Below are 14095 nucleotides of genomic sequence, written 5' to 3'. Positions count from 1 at the left end.
ACCAAGCCCCGCAGCCCCTGTCCCAAGATCTGGCTCAGTCTCCTCTCACCGGCAGGCCCAGAGCCTTCGGCTACTTTCAGAACCAGTATCTTCTCAAGACCCTTTAAGCGAGGGTCCATGTTTGCCAGATGAGGAAAGAGGCCAGGGAGAGGAGAGGACAATTCTCTGGGCCCAGGCCAGACCAAGTGTCCAGTTAAGTGGGTTCTCTCTGGCTCCAGGCTAGGAGGCAGGAGCAACACGGAGCCCCTCACAAAAGAGGAAACCAAGGTTCAGGGAGGCTACCCCGCTCCTTCCAGATGGCACAGCAGGTTAAGAAGTTTGAATCCAGTGTGAATCCAGCGCCCTTCAGAGAGGGCCCCCCTGTGATGCTGGGGAAGAGGCTGGAGGCCCGGGGATCAGTGGGTCGCAGGAGAAGTAAGGCTGCAGGTAGGCAGGGCTGAGGTGGGTGCTCTGGGGAGTTCCAGGGGACCGGTCACAGACGACGTCCTGGTAAGGGGCACAGCCCCCTCCATCGGCACCAGCGGGGCTCCCGCCCAGCCCTCTGGGGGGCACCACCTCCTCCCCCGCGGGGCTGGGGGCCCGGAAGGCAGCGTCCCCACCCACTAGGCTCACCCGCGCTGCAGGCATCCCGCCGTTTCCATGTGCGCCTGGCTGAGGGGTGCCCGTGGCGCTGGGCCCTGGGCAGGGCGCCGCCCCTCCACAGCAGAGCCGGCTCCAGCCGCTGCTGCCGCTGCCGCCTGCGGCTATTTATAGTGCCCAGGCGTCACGTGGGGGGCGTGACCGGCGGGCGACCTGGCTGCCAGGGGCTCCCACACCTGCCGCCTAAATATAGCCGCGCCCTGCCCGGGAAACAAAGGGGCCGCGCAGGGCGAGCGCAAGGAAGAGGAAGCCCGGCCAGGAAGGGGAAGCGTGGGGTGCGGCAAGGGCAGGGCCCGGACCCCTGATCCTCCCGCTGCGCCTCTCCCGCTGGCCGCACTCCCTAGAACGTCAGGGCTCCCCCCGCCCAACTCCTGGGGCTTCACTGAACTATGGGCTGAAGGGGCCGTAGGGCAGGGGAGCTCCTGCGGGGGACGCCTGGAGGGAGCGCGCCTAGCTGTAGATAATGGACATGCGGTCCCTGGTGCCGGTGCTGGCCTGCACCCAGAGAAGTAGGGCGCCCGAGTCGCCCCGTTCAGACCCCTGCCCAGCTCACCAGCCCCCACCCAGGCACTCCTCTGTAGTTACTGCGCACTCACCGTGTGCCCGACACTGTCCCCTCAATCCTCATGATCCCACTGTGACTGGCTACACCTCCCCTAGCATACTGGTGAGGAAACTGAGGCATTGAAATGAGGAACACCCTCAGGTCACACCGGCAGGCAGGACTTGGCCAGGGAGCTGTCTCCACAAACTCCGAGGCTACACACTGATGCCCCCTCTTCCAGGAAGCCCTCCCAGACACTCTCAGGCAAACGCCTCCCTGGGACTCCTGGCTCTGCCTCCTGGGAGCACTGTTCCCCGGGAACTGTGAGCCCCAAGAGTGCAGCCGGCATCACAGTCCACTCAGCCTGCCCTGGCCACCCAGGGCCCTCAGAGCAAGGTGGAGCAGTACACATGGCATCCCCAGCTCAGGGTCCCTGGAGGCCTGGCCTTGCCTGCAGCTCTCAACCCGGTCCCTGCAATCTGGGGTAATCAAAGGGCCCTGCTGAGAGCATGCCCCCACCAGGCTCTGCCCACCCACACTTCCAGACAGCATCACCAGCAGCCTGGCCCAGCTGCGCCTGCAACCCTCACCTCCTCCCACCCCCAGGTGGGCAGGCAGGCAGGGTAGATGAGGACAGGAGGGCTGTGCCCAGTCTGAAGGGCCCTGCAGGAGCCCCCACCCACAGGCACGCCAAGCCAGGTAGGCCTGGCTGCCGGCTCATGGGCCCCCGAGGGCATGAGATCCCTGGCAAGGACACCCACTGGTGTAGGTTCACCCAGCACCGCAGGAAGACGCGAGGCTCTGACTCCACCCAGTGCTCTCAGCTCGCCACTTCCAGCAGTGTCTCCCTGAAGGTCCAAGTCAGGAATGGGTCGGCTTCAGGGCCTCTGCCCCACCAACCAACCTCACCCGCTTTCTAAGGACACCAGGCTAGACGCTGCATTCCACGAGCAAGGCGCTAACACCCGCCACACTGCAGTGACAAACGATGTCGGCTCAGAGAAGCTGAGCCACCCGCTTGAGTCACACAACCAGGAGGCAGAGGAACCACAGCTGGAGCTGGTCTTGCTGATCCCCAGAGACCCTACTTATCTCGACCCTAGCCCTTTGGTAGAGAGGGCCTCTGGGGTAAACTGCTCCTGCCACCCCAGCCTGTTTTCTTATCCATGAGAGGGATCTGAGTCAAAGTTCCCATCAAGCTCTGTGGTGCTACAAGCAGACAGAGCCCGTCATGCCTCTGTGGCTACAAAGGTGGACCCCAGCATCCTCAGCACCCCCACCCAGGCTCCACCCCCTCGCCTGGGGCCCTCTGGCCGGGCCTGGGGGGCACCTGCTGCAGCTGGCACAGCCCCAGACCTTTCGGAGAAGTCTATTTATATCCAGGCAGGAGCCGTTCCTGGAACCCTACCAGAGCGAGCCCAAGTCTGCCCATTGCTAGGGGGCCCAGGAGGAGAGAGCCAAGCAGGCCAAGCCCACGCCTGATGCGCTAAGACACCTTCCCAGAGTCCCCCGCCCCATCCCATCCCCTCTCCCCTTGCTATGTGTCCTTAGAGCAGAGTGTCCCGGGCCCCAGGGAAGGCGTCCTGACTGCAGGAGGACTGAGAGGTCGTCAGTTTCACCCACCTCCCGCACAGGCCCTGGCACCAAGAGGGCTCCCACTTGTTTGTGGAAGAACAAATGACCCAATGTTCTGGGCAGAGGTCCAGACCTGGGAAATGGGCAGAGCCCATCATGGGATCTCGACCCGAGGTCTAAAGGAAACTCAGACGGTCACCCACGCCCCAGCTTGCACACCTCCGGTGAAAGGGAGCTCACTACTCCTTAGCATCCCTTATGCCCCTCACCCCAGGCAGCCTCCCAAGCTGTCGGTCTCAGTCCCCTTCTCTGGTGCTTCCTGAGCACTCACTGCAGGGATGGGGACCAGCAGGAGGAACGCCCCTGAGCAGCAGCAGCCCAGGGTGGCAGGTGATCCGGAGGGCGGGAGGTCAGGGAAGGCTTCCTGGAGGAACTGGCCAGAGGGGAAGCAGGCACGCTCCTGATGCCTGGAGTCTCACACCCTACCCTGACTCCCTGCGTGACCCTGAGCCAGTGCTAGCCCTCTGGGGCCCATGGCTGCCGTTACAAATAGACACGCTGCCAGAAAGAAAAGCCACCTTCCGAGGTGGTGCCAGCACCCAGCCAGTCATGGGGTGCCTGGCTGCAGCCTGGGAGCAGAGCTGTTGGGCACTGGCTCAGGTTCTACCCACTGGGCTGCGGGGACAGGCCCCTGCGCTCAGCCACTGCCCCTCCGGGCCACACGTGGCTTTAATAGTGCCTTCTGAGGCATGGCGCTGACTTGCCAACTGGGAGGCCTGCCCTGCTCCTCCTGAAGCCGCTCAAGTGCTGCCTACCACCAGTGGTGCCCAGGTTGCTACAGCTCCACCACAGCTTCCACAGGCGGGCGGGGCCACGGGGAGGCACCCAGCGAGAGCATTGGCGAGGCCACAGGGCCCCACTCAGGCTGCCACTGGGCCACAGGCACCCAGCATTGGGCAGGCAGCAGGCGACGCCCCCCAGGCACCAGGAGCCCCCCAAACCTGTGGCCACTCAGGCCCTCCCAGGCCTGCCCAGAGCCTCCCAACCTCCAGTGGCACCAGAGAACCACCCAGGTAATGGGCAGAAATCTGACCCCAGGAGGTCTTAATATCACCCTGTGTGTGGGCTGCTTCGATGCCCAATCCCATCCCAGGACTCCGACCCCTTCCTCCACAGCCCAGCGCCAAGCCCCAGCCTTCCCCACCTGGGCTCAGCTCAGCCAGCCTCACCCCTGTGGGCCTGGGAGGACAAGCGGCAGGGGAGACAGGAGGAGGGGACGGTCACAGGGAGGGGTTCTGACCCACTCACAGGGCGGCATACACCACGTTGGCCAGGGCTGGGCTCTGGACGCACAGGGCCTGGGGTCAAGCCCAGTGCTGCCCATGACTGCTTCTGCCCTGTGAGCCCTGCTTCCCCACCTGTAAAAGGTATGGCAAGCCCTGCCTCCGCGGGGTCTGCAGGGGACGAGGGGACAGTGGGCACTGACAGCTGGAAGACAGGGCCTCTGGCAACAGCTCAGATGAGGAAACTGAGGCATGGTGAGGGGAAGTGCGACTCCCAAATGTGGTCACGAAAATCCTCCAGGTGCCCCTTCTGCCACCCTCGAAGCTCACCTGGTGGCAGAGCAGTCAGGACAGCTTCCCTGCCTGGGCGTGAAACACTGCGAGGCCCCCTCCTAGCTCCCCCCGCCCTACCCTTGTTGCTCCCCCAGCATCCCAGCCCCCCACCTGCCCTTCCTGGGGGCAGGGATGGGGGTGTCAGTGGCTTGGAAAGCATCCCAGCAGCCACTACCAGCCCAGCACAAAGCCCACCACCACCACCCATCCCCGAAGGGCACCCCACCCTCTGCACTGCCCTGCACCCTCCTGAGGCTCGGCAGTGCCTCTGAGCCTCCCTACTCCCACCCAGGACCACAGGACTCCCACCAATAAGGAATGGGGGCCAGGCATTCATCTGCCCATTCATTCATTCGCGCAATTGACAAATACATACTGAGCACCTTCAAGGCCCAGGTGCTGGGCTAAGCGTGGGAGATTTGGAAAAGAAATGGACAGAAACAGCACGCAGCCTGCTCACCTTCTCCCGCCCTCACAGGTGGGCCTGCCCAGCCGCCCCTCCACCCCTTGGCCTGCCAAGCCACCTCCCAGACTCCCTGGGCAGGTGGGCCAGGTAATGACAATATCGTGGGTTTCCAGGAAGAGGTTTGGGGTGCCCACGTGCCGGCATCTCTACTGAGTCGAGGATCACTTCCTTCCTGGAGCTAAGCAACTTGTTTCTTCAAAGAGACGCCATGCCAACCTATGCCTCAGTTTCCCAGGCTGTCACAAACAGGGAAAGGCTGCCTGGCTCACAGCAGAGATACTGCCAAGGCTGGCAGGTCAGGTCCCAGGGCCGTCAGGCCTCCAATCGCCCTACTGTCCCCAGCCATCGACGCAGCCAAGGCCTCCACAGGGCTGTACCCACCTCGCCTCCCAGCCCACCCCCACAAGCCCCCTCCCCACCTCCTGGCATGGCTCATGCTCTGCACAGACACTGCCTCTCAGGGAACCTTCACTACCCACTCCCCATGTCCCGGACTCCTCTGTCAAGAGGGACAGCAGCCATCACTCCCTTACAGAGTGACTGGAAACAAATGAATCGGGTCACGAAAAGTGCTCAGTGCCTGGTGCTGCCTCTGTGACCCCTGTATCCCCAGATCCCAGCGAGGACGCCACCCCTTCTCTGCCGGTCTTGATGTGAGTCCAGCAAGGAATGAGCCACCCAGGCCTGGGCATCCTCCGAGGCCACAGTGAGCCCCTGACCGCCGCCTCCCTGCCCCCTGCCTCCCTGGGACCCAGGTCTCAGGACCTCTCACCCCTGTCATTATGCCTTCTCCTTATCAATATCCCTGACACTCCCAGGCAGCTCAGGACCCCAACCAGAGAACCATGGGGAAGCACAGATCTGCTCTAGAGGGCCACCACCGGCCAGCCCTGCTTTCCCCACCATCAAAGGAAAGGAATCTCACGCACCCAGGGGCCCATGGGTCTCCCCACCCGGTTAGGGTCTCTAGTCTGCCACCCCTCCCACCCCCCACCCCTCCCCAGCCAGCCAGCCCAGCCTCCCCACCAGGGCAGGTTTCACGGAAGGTACGTGTGTCCCTGCCTCTGGGGGCAGCTCCATTCAGGTTTGCTGAAGTGTGCGGCCCACTTTCAGCCCAGACTACACTTGGGGTCAAGAGCCCATGTCATCTACCCACCCACCCAGCAAGCCACCCCCTACAGCAAGGCCTGGCACAGGACTGGAGACAGGATGGTGGTCCCCACCCTGCTGCTGCTCACATACCTTCCATGGCTCCCTATGGCCTACAAAACCAAGTTCTGGCTTTTCAGCCTGGCCCCCTGCTCTTGCTTCCCTCACAGGTGGGGAGGGGGAGGAGGAGGGAGAGGGGTTAGAGTCACACCTCCACGGACCCTCTTCTCTCTGCCCAGAATGTCCCTGGACATACATCCTCATGCTCAAGACCAGACCAGAGTCCCTCCTCCAGGAAGCCTGCAGGTGCTCTCAGTGCCTGGGTCTCCCTCACCACATTTCCATTCATATATGCACCTGCCAAACACCATCTGGGCTCCAGGTGCCATGGTAGGTGCTGGGTGGGGTTTGGGGTGAGCAAACCCCACAATCCACCCTCAGGAGTCACTGGGTGGGTGGAGGTCAGTGGGGGGAGGCACTACCCAGGCGAAGGACTGCAGCAATGGGAAGCAGCATGAGACCCACAGAACCGCTGATTCCCATCCCTCATGATGGCTGGGGGAGAGCAATCACGGAGGCCTCTCTGAGGAGGCAGCCTTCAGGGTTGGGATCCTCCCTGAGGGTGGCATGGGCTACCAAGGTAGGGAATGTAGCAGACTCTCCACTGATCCCCGCAAGCACAGCACACATCAAGTCCGTCCCTGCTGGCAGCTCAGAGCCCTTTCATGTCCCCTGTTCCATCACCTCCATCCCTAAGCGCACTGTTACCGCCACCAGAGGCTCAAGCCTTATGAGTCCCATTTTACACAGAGGCTCGCCGGACCGGGCAGAGCAGAGCCACCGGAAATCCCAGCACTAAGCCCAGGGCTCCTTCTCTTCCACCCCAGCAAATCATGAGAGCCTCATCTGTTCAGAGCCCACGGGAGGCTGAGGACACGGGAGCAGCCTGCCGAGCAGCCGAGCAGATGGCAGGAGGCTCCCGCCTGACTCAGCCACCGCACCCCAGGCCAGCTTCTCAGATCCTCAACTCAGCCAGGGACTGGCCAACCAAGCCAGAAAGCCACTGAAACTTCAGACCTCACAGGGCTGATTAAAAACCAAGATAAGAGCAGAGGACCACCTCTGCCATTTGTTAACAATAATCGTGACGTTTGCCACATACCGGGCACCTGATTTTTGAGAGTCTGATGATTGTCGGTGTCAGGTCCTGAGGCTCCTCTGTTTATTAGCCGGGGAGCCTCTGCGGCTCTGAACCCCCAGCTGACTCGCCCCGCACAGCGGGGTGCAGGAGCCTCCCAGGCTGCTGTGAGGATGAGGCGGTGAAGTCAGTCCACACTCAGTGCAAGCGAGAGTGGCATCTGCTCTAATGGCCATGCCAACCACAGGGCCGCATGGCCAGGCCGGTTCTGGTCCCACTGCACCTTGAAGGGCACCTGTGTGACTGGGTGACCCAGACAGCCCTGGTGCACCCCGCCGTCCTGGAGTGACAGCTCACAGCACCTCCTTTAGTGATAGAGTGGTGATAAGGGGCAAACCACGCAGCCACGGCTTGATGACCCTCCGCCAATAAGACCCGCCACGAGCAGAGGGAATCGGGAGGTTTCTCCTCGGCACAAGAACCAGGCTGACTCCCACCCGCCCCTGCCTCCAGATGGTGCAGCCGGGAGTCGAGGTCAGAGGTCAGTGACCTCGGGACGCAGCGCACAGGGCTGGCCTCTAGGACATCACCACGTGGGGTCTGGGGCAAAGAGCCCGAGGAGAGCGGGGTCCCAGCGCCGTTGTTGCGGGGGGGTCTGGGGCGAGGCGCTTCCGCCACCAGGGCGGCGCCCTCGCCCACCCGGCTGGCTGCAGGCTCAGGAGCAGTGCGCATGCGCAGAAGGCAGAACCCTTCCCCCCACCTCCGGCCCCTCTCCCTGGAGTCTGTCCCCCTCACGGCCCGCTGAGGCCGGAGCAGCCACTCACCCAGCAGGCTGGTCCTCCACGCTCCCAGTCCGACGCACCCAGCCCCGCCGCGGGCTTTATCCGCCTGTGCAGGCCCTCCCCGCCCCCGCGCCCCCCTCCCCTGCCCACACCACTCTACTCGCTTCCCCCACTCCGCGACTGCCACTCCCCTCCCCACACCCCCACCCTCCCCAACCCTCTAATCCTCTGCCCCTACCTCTCTCCCACCCCGCCCCCTGCTCTCCACCCCAGCCCCGCCCCCTGCTCTCCACCCAGCCCCGCCCCCTTCCCCGCCCCCTGCTCTCCACCCAGCCCCGCCCCCTGCCTCCCACCCCCTCTCCCTGCCCCACCCCTGGCCCCCTGCCCTCCGTGTACGTCAAAAGGTCCCACCCAGAATCATGCTGGGGGCGTGGGGCTAAGCCGTCCCCCTCAAGGATCCCGGAAGGCTCCGGCTGGGGCCTGGAGTAGGGACCGGAGCCACAGGGTCCCAGGGCAGCATCGGGCACCCTGGTCCGGGGCAGAGGGCAGGTGGGCTCCTCCCACGCTGGCCTGGGCTGTGGGGCCCAAGTAGGGGAGGCGGGGGCGAGGGCGGTCCCCAGGGCCCTGTAATAGCAGGAGCCAGCGGGAGGGGGTGGGAGCGGGGGGGTGCGCTGGCGATGCACAGAGACCCAGACCCTGCAGCTGGGCTAGCGAAAGACTCTGCTCTGCCCAGGGCTCCGGCCGGTCCGCTCACTGCCTGCTGCAGGCTGGAGAAAGGGGCCCTGGGCCCAGTCCTTGCTGCACTAGAGGGAGCCTCACTGACCCCTACCACTCCCAGCTGCCCACACACAAGGGTCTGGGCCCCCGCTGCCTGCTCCCACTGCGCAGCCCCCGCTCCTCTCCCCCCCAGGTGGCAGCCGCGGGCTCAGCAGGCCCTCGTCTCATCCTGTTGGCCCCATTTCCTCCAGAAGGAAGTGCAGGGAGACAGGGGAGGCGATTTAGTGGGCCCCACCCAGGCCCCCCACCACCCAGGCCCCCCACCACCCAGGCCCCCCACCGCCCACCCCATACACACAAGCTCTAACATAGTTCCTTCCGCAGGAAGTGGGAACTCCACCAGTGGAGGAGGGGCTGTTCCTGCAGTCCAGGGCCAGGGTCACGGGCCCCTCCCCCATCAGGATGCTGCCCCAACCCCGGTGCTATCAGGAGGGGTGGAGCCCTCATCCCTCACCCTGGAAAGGATGAGTGGGTATCTCTCAGGCCAGCCCAGCCCCCACTAAGAAGTCCACGCTTATCGCTGCTACCCCCAGCCACCCAGACAGCTGCCCCATAACTCACCACTCCCTGCCCAGGCACCCCACCCACCTGTGCCAGTCTGGGGCTGCCCTCGAGTCACCAACCCCCAGCCCAAGGCTCTTCCCAAGCTCAGTGCCCAAGCTCTCTTCGGCCGCCTGCCCATCTGCCTCTCCTGCTCCTCAAGACCCCTGCCAGGCACAGGTACTCACACACCTGCCACCGGGCCTCTGCTCCCACTCACCCTCTGCCTGGCTACCCTTCTCTCTCCCTGCCAGGCCACCGCTTCCAGCCTCCCCGTGAGTGAACCTCCCCTGCCCCAGCCACCTTCTGCCACTACAGTCCCAGGGGCCAGGTCTACCTGGAGTCACCCACCACGCTGGGCCCCCGGCCCCTTTTGACCTCCCCATGAGAGGATACACACCTCAGGGGTCATTGTTCACAAGTGGCCTAATGGCCAGCGAGTGGACAGGACAGCTCCGCACACAGGCCAAGTTGTGGCTCAGATAGGACTCCCAGGCCGGTGCTCATGCCCCTCCGGTGTGACTGAGAACCCCGTGTGGAAGCCGCCCAGCGGGGACCTCTGCCAGCACACATGACCTGCATACAGCGACACATGTGCTCATGCGCACACACAGGGCCACAGACAGACGACCAGATGAGACGCCCCTGCCAGGAAGATGGGACCCCCCTACCCCGCAGCAGCCCAGCCCTACAAGACCCACCAGAGCCTCCAGGGACACCATGAGCCCCGAGTCCCCCATGTATGCCCCATCTTTCGTCTTGCCTGGAAGGCCTCTGCCCAGGCTGGAAGGAGGATGGCACAGGAGGCCCTCTCCCACAGCCACACCTGCTGTGGACCAGCCACTGCCCTCCCTGCGCCAACCCTGACCCATCCTGGAACAGACGCAGCTGGACAACTGGGTGTTTCCAAAACCATGGCCTTTGTTAAATCCAGGTTCCCAGGCCACACCCAGACCAGGTGCCCCACTCACATGCGCACACATGGCCCCACCTGGCCCTGGGCAGGTAGGAGCCATGTTCTGCTGGCCCTATCCCTCCCTGCCCCCAGCCTCCCGACACAGACCTTGGTTATAACACATCTGCCAGCAGCAGCTACTGTCAAGAGCCAGTCACTCTGGAGTACGGGGTGCTGGGTCAGGCATCCTGTGGCTCCAGGATTCTAGATGGGAGGAAGCCGGCACGGAAGCCTGCCCTGGCCCGGGCGTCAGGCCTTTATGCCCACGGTCCTGCTGCCTTACTCCTGGGCCCCATTTAGCCCTGCTGATTCCTGGTGCCATGCCACCCACGTCTCCAAAGCCCCTACAGGCCAGTACCCAGCAGTAGGCATGGTGTCCCAGAGGGCATGGAGTTCCATTCGGCGCTCATGGCCTCTGAGAGGGAGCCTCTCCCCACCCCAGCGCCTGAGCCCTGCCAAGAATACAGACTCCAGCAGCCCCAGAAAAGGCCCCTGATCTGGCCCCCAGGAGAGCTCAGGGCCTCTCTGGCGCACCAGGCACAACCCCTAACTCTCTTGTGCCACACACCAGTGGACCCTCCACAGACACAGCTGACCCCAGGGTGGGAACTGACCCCCAAGCACTCCACAGGTCTACGTCGCCTGATGGTCCCTCCTACTGGCCTGAGGAGGCTGTCCCAGAAGGTCCTCATCCACCAGCATCATCCAGAGGCCCCAAAGCGGCCTCAGTGGGGGAAGGGCATGAGGCCAGCACTGAGCCCACTGGGCCTGGCTGAGCCCCACCCCAGATGCCCCCTGGGAACTCTGAAACCCTCCTGTGCGTGCTGCATGCCTCGGGGCCCCTCTCCCGAGCTCCCCAAACCTCGTTAGTCACCAGCACAACGTGGGAATTGTAAGCGCATCACAAGGTGAGAACACACAGGAACTGTACCTGGTAGTGCCCACAGAGCTGTCCCAGAGGCTGAGAGGGCAGGGGTGGGCAGTGGGCACACTGGCTATGGGAGGGCTCAAGCTAAGCCCACTCTGCAGAAAGGTTCCAGGGTTCGGGTGAGTACCATGTGCCTGTCTGGAGAGAGCCAGGCCTTGGGCCCACGGGCCCTCTCCATGGAGAAGATGCCATGGCTCCTCCAGGGTCCCCTGGACCATCCCAGGGACAGGGCCCTGAGGGCCATGAGCACGCGGCCAGCACTAGGCAGGCAGGCAGCACCCCCACTCCCGCTGTTCCTTGTATGCCCAACTCCAAATCCAGGAGTAGGGTCCCACTCCACCCAGCACCTTCATGGCAAGGGGCGGTCTGCCCTCTAGCAAGGGAGCCAGTCCCCCTGCCCACCCAGCCACCTGCGCTCACTTGGGAGGTGGGGAGCTGGGCCGGCCTGTTCCTCCACAGTAGGCCCCTGTCAGCAGGGTGTCCAGGAGGCTTGTGGTCCCTGAGGGTGGCTGGACCGTGGGGCCACTTCCACTATACGCAGAAGCCGTGGGCAGGGCGGCAGGCATGTACACCCCTGCTGTGTCACAGAACAGGAAGAACCCTTGCTCAGCCGCTGCTCAGCACACCACCCCCACACCCCAACATCCCCTCCCTGATCCCAGTGTCCAGTCCCACGGAAGGCAGAGAAGGCCCAAGGGCCCCCTCTGTGTAGTGGCCTTGCATGGTGACCTCAGCACAGGCCATGCCCACATCCAGCCTAGAGCAGTCCTGGAAGGCAGCCATCACCCCACTTTATGGATGAGTAAACTAAGGCTCAGACTGTGCAGTGGGTGAGAGGTCTGAGGGGCTGAGAAGGGATTCAGGGCCCTACCCAAGGCAGGCATTTTCTCTGCACTTTCTTCTTAAAGCAGCCAAGCCCTACACTCCACGTCAGCGCCCCGGCAGGCACAGTCACCCTGCACTTCAGTCCCCAGAATCCCCTCCTCTATGCCACCCAGGGCCTGTGAGGTCAGGGGGGGCAGGAAGGGGGCTTGAGATCATGGAGCTGGCCAGGGCCACTGGCCAAGGCCCTGGTGGACGCACGTCAGAGGGGCCTGTGGAGCCGCGGGAAAGAGCTCTGACCTGGCCTCGGGAGGCCACGTCCAAAATAGCCAGCTCCGCACGGTGAGGGGACTCAGCCTGTGTGCACGTAGGTCTCTCGGCCCCGGGCGCTGCCAAGCTGGCTGTGGAAGGTCACAGCTATTTCTGGGCCGGCCCAATGGTGAGACGCAGCCTGGTACTCCCAGAGCCAGTGCACACGGCGCCAGCGAGGCCCAGCAGGATGGGGCTACCCCCAGGACACAGGGTGGGGGGGGGCTGGGGGGCCCCGCAGGCTCCCCACGGTGCCTAGATCCTGCTGGGGGGGCCAGTGCTGATGGCCTTTCCTCTCTGAGCCGTCTCCCTCCCAAAAAGCACATGCTGTGCTGAGTGGATGAGTTTCATACACACCACTGGCTTTCACAGGTCACCACCACATGCCAAGCCCTGTGCTGGGCACCTAGGTAGACAAAGAATCACACCTGGTACCTGAAACAATCAAGAGGGGCACAAAAAGCGGGGCTCAGCCACTGACTTCAGCTGCTGTGACCCTAGCACGCAGGAGAGTGGTCTGTGGCAGGAAGGCCACTGAGCACAAGCGAGTCCACCCGTGGCCCACAGAGGCACCCACGCCTCGCCGGCCCACAGCGCCAGAGCTGCCAGCACTGGCCAGGCTCCATCTACCCTGGGTACTCTGGGTCTTGGTCTTCCCCATCTGACAAATGGGGAACCTGAGACTGAGAGTCAAGACCCCGCTGGTGACCCCCAGGTAGAGCCTCAGCTCAAAGCCAAGGTAGGTGGGTTCCCTGGGGCCCAAGGGAGGGGACAGCTCCTTCCCATCCTGGAGGCCAGGCCATTGCTCAGCCCATGGCCACTGTCCTCACAGAGGGCTGCCAGCTTGGGAGTGTGACCTGGTTCCCCTCCTGGTTCCATTGTGAGCTGTGTGATGGTCACATCCCTCATCCTTGCTGTGCCTCAGTTTACTAATCTGTAAGATGGGTCACTGGAAGGCTGCCCTTCATGGACCTGCCCTTGGTGTTCTGGGATCGGAGGGACATTCCCCTTTCCAAGAGGCCTCGCCTGAGTCCCCAGAACACTGGCACTGTGCCAGGTGCCCACCGGGGCTCTGAGAGGACACTGAGTGCCCTGGGAGGGCCGCCACCTGGAGGACAGTTCCCAGCAGGCACCTCAGGACCCGGACCCTCAGGGGAACCTGGGTGAATGCGGCTTCTTCCCGCAGGGCTTCTTAAAGCCCTGTTCCTCCACAGATGTAGGGACCTCGGAGCCAGGCGGGTGGCCAGCAGGACATTTCTGGAATGTTTTTGAAACCAGGCACTAGCAACAATGATACCTCAAAGAACTCTACCTTGGTAACGCTGGATTGGGCCAGCCCCATTTCCCCAGTCTGGCTGGGAGCCTAGGGGCCAGGGCCTCCCGACTCCTGCCCATCACGTGACTGTGGGCAGCTCTGCGGTCCTGGGGCCTCATCCATGACAGCCCAGGCTGTGGCATGAAGGGAAGGCAGGCAGGCCATGTGGGTGGTGACCTCCGTGACCATCAGTAGCAGGGGCTGGGCAGAAGCAGGCCTGGTCACCTCCCCAACCCAGCCTGTATGTCTCGACGTTTGTCACAGCCATGGTGACAGTGGCTGGAGGGTAGCAAGTTTAGCTTCCAGCTGCAGGCACTGGCTGCCATGGCAACAGGCAAGGCTAGACTGGATGCCTAGCCCAGGTGGGCAGCAGGCAGGCACTGCCCAAGGAGGGGCTCTTGTTAGCAAGCACCACTGGGCACCCAGTCACCGCCCCTCGCCAGCCCAGCCAGGGCAGGCGGCGGCCGGGGTCACGTGGTGCATCCTGGGAGCCGGGCATGCTGAGCGGCCTGCACTGCCCTCTGTGAGCACCTGCCCAGC

The 14095-nt window shown here is 63.7% G+C and overlaps 1 protein-coding gene across 3 annotated transcripts in view; it reads right to left on the bottom strand.

Moving 5' to 3' along the window:
- Positions 1-14095, bottom strand: part of PTP4A3 (protein tyrosine phosphatase 4A3) — a 46893-nt gene that overhangs the window by 14109 nt on the left and 18689 nt on the right. The window contains exon 1 of one of the 3 annotated variants that reach the window (XM_074387223.1): positions 7952-8040. The exons of 1 other annotated variant lie outside the window; for it this stretch is intronic. The gene's annotated coding sequence lies outside the window, so the exon portion shown is untranslated. Of the gene's footprint in view, positions 1-612; positions 786-7951; positions 8041-14095 lie in introns of those variants that run through there. One more of the 3 variants, XM_039464813.2, reaches the window with a different exon arrangement.

The sequence above is a fragment of the Saimiri boliviensis genome, chromosome 15, assembly GCF_048565385.1.
Source record: "Saimiri boliviensis isolate mSaiBol1 chromosome 15, mSaiBol1.pri, whole genome shotgun sequence".
NCBI lineage: Eukaryota > Metazoa > Chordata > Mammalia > Primates > Cebidae > Saimiri > Saimiri boliviensis.
This window is presented reverse-complemented; position numbering and strand designations above follow the sequence as displayed.